The following is a 4746-nucleotide window of genomic DNA, read 5'->3' as shown; positions in this document are numbered from 1 at the left end:
AGAAAGAGAAAGAGAGGGCAGGTGAGGAGGTGGGAGACAGAGAAAGAGAGAGCTAGTGACGAGGTGGGTGGCAGAGAAAGAGAGAGCTAGTGAGGTGGCGAGAGGCAGTGAAAGCGAGCTAGTGAGGTGGTTTGAGGCAGATAAAGAGAGAGCTAGTGAGGTGGTGGGAGGCAGAGAAAGAGAGAGCTGGTGAGTTGGTGGGAGGCAGAGAAAGTGAGAGATAGTGAGGAGGTGGGAGGCAGAGAAAGAGAGAGCTGGTATGGTGGTGGGAGGGAGAGCAAGAGAGAGATAGTGAGGTGGTGGGAGGCAGAGAAAGAGAGATCTAGTGAGGTGTTGAGAGGCAGTGAAAGAGAGCTAGTGAGGTTGTTTGAGGCAGATAAAGAGAGAGCTAGTGAGGAGGTGGGAGGCAGAGAAAGAGAGAGATAGTGAGGTGGTGGGAGGCAGAGAAAGAGAGAGATAGTGAGGTGGTGAGAGGCAGATAAAGAGAGAGCTAGTGAAGTGGTGGGAGGCAGAGAAAGAGAGAGATAGTGAGGTGGTGGGAGGGAGAGAAAGAGAAAGCTGGTGAGGTGGTGGTAGGCAGAGAAAGCGAGAGATAGTGAGGTGGTGAGAGGCAGTGAAAGAGAGCTAGTGAGGTGGTTTGAGGCAGATAAAGAGAGAGCTAGTGAGGTGGTGGGAGGGAGACAAAGAGAGAGCTGGTGAGGTGGTGGGAGGCAGAGAAATAGAGAGATAGTGAGGAGGTGGGAGGCAGAGAAAGTGAGAGCTAGTGAGGTGGTGGGAGGGAGAGAAAGAGAGAGATAGTGAGGTGGTGGGAGGGAGATAAAGAGAGAGCTAGAGAGGTGGTGGGAGGAAGTGAAAGAGAGAGATAGTGAGGTGGTGGGAGGCAGAGAAAGAGAGAGATAGTGAGGTGGTGGGAGGCAGAGAAAGAAAGAGCTAGTGACGTGGTGGGAGGCAGAGAAAGAGAGAGATAGTGAGGTGGTGGGAGACAGAGAAAGAGAGAGATAGTGAGGTGGTGGGAGAAAGAGAAAGAGAGAGCAGGTGAGGAGGTGGGAGACAGAGAAAGAGAGAGCTAGTGACGAGGTGGGAGGCAGAGAAAGAGAGAGCTACTGAAGAGGTGGGAGGCAGAGAAAGAGAGAGCTAGTGAGGTGGCGAGAGGCAGTGAAAGAGAGCTAGTGAGGTGGCGAGAGGCAGTGAAAGAGAGCTAGTGAGGTGGTTTGAGGCAGATAAAGAGAGATCTAGTGAGGTGGTGGGAGGGAGAGAAAGAGAGAGCTAGAGAGGTGGTGGGAGGGAGAGAAAGTGAGAGCTAGTGAGGTGGTGGGAGGAAGACAAAGAGAGAGCTGGTGAGGTGGTGGGAGGCAGAGAAAGCGAGAATTAGTGAGGAGGTGGGAGGCAGAGAAAGAGAGAGCTAGTGAGGTGGTGGGAGTAGAGAAAGAGAGAGATAGTGAGGTGGTGGGAGGCAGAGAAAGAGAGAGATAGTGAGGTGGTGGGAGGCAGAGAAAGAGAGAGCAGGTGAGGAGGTGGGAGGCAGAGAAAGAGAGGGCAGGTGAGGAGGTGGGAGGCGGAGAAAGATAGAGCAGGTGAGGTGGTGGGAGGCAGAGAAAGAGAGCTCTAGTGAGGAGGTGGGAGGCAGAGAAAGAGAGAGCAGGTGAGGAGGTGGGAGGCAGAGAATGAGAGAGCTAGTGAGGTGGTGGGAGGAAGTGAAAGAGATAGATAGTGAGGTGGTGGGAGGCAGAGAAAGAGAGAGATAGTGAGGTGGTGGGAGGCAGAGAAAGAGAAAGCTGGTGAGGTGGTGGTAGGCAGAGAAAGCGAGAGATAGTGAGGTGGTGAGAGGCAGTGAAAGAGAGCTAGTGAGGTGGTTTGAGGCAGATAAAGAGAGAGCTAGTGAGGTGGTGGGAGGGAGACAAAGAGAGAGCTGGTGAGTTGGTGGGAGGCAGAGAAAGTGAGAGATAGTGAGGAGGTGGGAGGCAGAGAAAGAGAGAGCTGGTATGGTGGTGGGAGGGAGAGAAAGAGAGAGATAGTGAGGTGGTGGGAGGCAGAGAAAGAGAGATCTAGTGAGGTGTTGAGAGGCAGTGAAAGAGAGCTAGTGAGGTTGTTTGAGGCAGATAAAGAGAGAGCTAGTGAGGAGGTGGGAGGCAGAGAAAGAGAGAGATAGTGAGGTGGTGGGAGGCAGAGAAAGAGAGAGATAGTGAGGAGGTGCGAGGCAGAGAAAGAGAGAGCAGGTGAGGTGGTGGGAGGCAGAGAATGAGAGAGCTAGTGAGGTGGTGGGAGGAAGTGAAAGAGCGAGATAGTGAGGTGGTGGGAGGCAGAGAAAGAGAGAGCAGGTGAGGAGGTGTGAGGCAGAGAAAGAGAGAGCAGGTGAGGTGGTGGGAGGCAGAGAATGAGAGAGCCAGTGAGGTGGTGGGAGGAAGTGAAAGAGCGAGATAGTGAGGTGGTGGGAGGCAGAGAAAGAGAAAGAGAGAACAGGTGAGGTGGTGGGAGGCAGAGAGAGAGAGAGATAGTGAGGTGGTGGGAGGCAGAGAAAGGGAGAGATAGTGAGGTGGTGGGAGGCAGAGAAAGAGAGAGCTAGTGAGGTGGTGGGAGAAAGAGAAAGAGAAAGAGAGGGCAGGTGAGGAGGTGGGAGACAGAGAAAGAGAGAGCTAGTGACGAGGTGGGTGGCAGAGAAAGAGAGAGCTAGTGAGGTGGCGAGAGGCAGTGAAAGCGAGCTAGTGAGGTGGTTTGAGGCAGATAAAGAGAGAGCTAGTGAGGTGGTGGGAGGCAGAGAAAGAGAGAGCTGGTGAGTTGGTGGGAGGCAGAGAAAGTGAGAGATAGTGAGGAGGTGGGAGGCAGAGAAAGAGAGAGCTGGTATGGTGGTGGGAGGGAGAGAAAGAGAGAGATTGTGAGGTTGTTTGAGGCAGATAAAGAGAGAGATAGTGAGGAGGTTGGAGGCAGATAAAGAGAGAGATAGTGAGGTGGTGGGAGGCAGAGAAAGAGAGATCTAGTGAGGTTGTTTGAGGCAGATAAAGAGAGAGCTAGTGAGGAGGTGGGAGGCAGAGAAAGAGAGAGATAGTGAGGTGGTGGGAGGCAGAGAAAGAGAGAGATAGTGAGGTGGTGCGAGGCTTAGAAAGAGAGAGCTAGTGAGGTGGTGAGAGGCAAAGAAAGAGAGAGCTAGTGAGTTGGTGGGAGGCAGAAAAAGAGAGAGATAGTGAGGAGGGTCGAGGCAGAGAAAGAGAGAGCAGGTGAGGTGGTGGGAGGCAGAGAATGAGAGAGCTAGTGAGGTGGTGGGAGGAAGTGAAAGAGCGAGATAGTGAGGTGGTGGGAGGCAGAGAAAGAGAGAGCAGGTGAGGAGGTGTGAGGCAGAGAAAGAGAGAGCAGGTGAGGTGGTGGGAGGCAGAGAATGAGAGAGCCAGTGAGGTGGTGGGAGGAAGTGAAAGAGCGAGATAGTGAGGTGGTGGGAGGCAGAGAAAGAGAAAGAGAGAACAGGTGAGGTGGTGGGAGGCAGAGAGAGAGAGAGATAGTGAGGTGGTGGGAGGCAGAGAAAGAGAGAGATAGTGAGGTGGTGGGAGGCAGAGAAAGAGAGAGCTAGTGAGGTGGTGGGAGAAAGAGAAAGAGAAAGAGAGGGCAGGTGAGGAGGTGGGAGACAGAGAAAGAGAGAGCTAGTGACGAGGTGGGTGGCAGAGAAAGAGAGAGCTAGTGAGGTGGCGAGAGGCAGTGAAAGCGAGCTAGTGAGGTGGTTTGAGGCAGATAAAGAGAGAGCTAGTGAGGTGGTGGGAGGCAGAGAAAGAGAGAGCTGGTGAGTTGGTGGGAGGCAGAGAAAGTGAGAGATAGTGAGGAGGTGGGAGGCAGAGAAAGAGAGAGCTGGTATGGTGGTGGGAGGGAGAGCAAGAGAGAGATAGTGAGGTGGTGGGAGGCAGAGAAAGAGAGATCTAGTGAGGTGTTGAGAGGCAGTGAAAGAGAGCTAGTGAGGTTGTTTGAGGCAGATAAAGAGAGAGCTAGTGAGGAGGTGGGAGGCAGAGAAAGAGAGAGATAGTGAGGTGGTGGGAGGCAGAGAAAGAGAGAGATAGTGAGGTGGTGCGAGGCTTAGAAAGAGAGAGCTAGTGAGGTGGTGAGAGGCAGATAAAGAGAGAGCTAGTGAAGTGGTGGGAGGCAGAGAAAGAGAGAGATAGTGAGGTGGTGGGAGGGAGAGAAAGAGAAAGCTGGTGAGGTGGTGGTAGGCAGAGAAAGCGAGAGATAGTGAGGTGGTGAGAGGCAGTGAAAGAGAGCTAGTGAGGTGGTTTGAGGCAGATAAAGAGAGAGCTAGTGAGGTGGTGGGAGGGAGACAAAGAGAGAGCTGGTGAGGTGGTGGGAGGCAGAGAAATAGAGAGATAGTGAGGAGGTGGGAGGCAGAGAAAGTGAGAGCTAGTGAGGTGGTGGGAGGGAGATAAAGAGAGATAGTGAGGTGGTGGGAGGGAGATAAAGAGAGAGCTAGAGAGGTGGTGGGAGGAAGTGAAAGAGAGAGATAGTGAGGTGGTGGGAGGCAGAGAAAGAGAGAGATAGTGAGGTGGTGGGAGGCAGAGAAAGAAAGAGCTAGTGACGTGGTGGGAGGCAGAGAAAGAGAGAGATAGTGAGGTGGTGGGAGACAGAGAAAGAGAGAGATAGTGAGGTGGTGGGAGAAAGAGAAAGAGAGAGCAGGTGAGGAGGTGGGAGACAGAGAAAGAGAGAGCTAGTGACGAGGTGGGAGGCAGAGAAAGAGAGAGCTACTGAAGAGGTGGGAGGCAGAGAAAGAGAGAGCTA

The sequence above is a fragment of the Salvelinus fontinalis genome, unplaced genomic scaffold (assembly GCF_029448725.1).
Source record: "Salvelinus fontinalis isolate EN_2023a unplaced genomic scaffold, ASM2944872v1 scaffold_0698, whole genome shotgun sequence".
Lineage (NCBI taxonomy): Eukaryota > Metazoa > Chordata > Actinopteri > Salmoniformes > Salmonidae > Salvelinus > Salvelinus fontinalis.
This window is presented reverse-complemented; position numbering follows the sequence as displayed.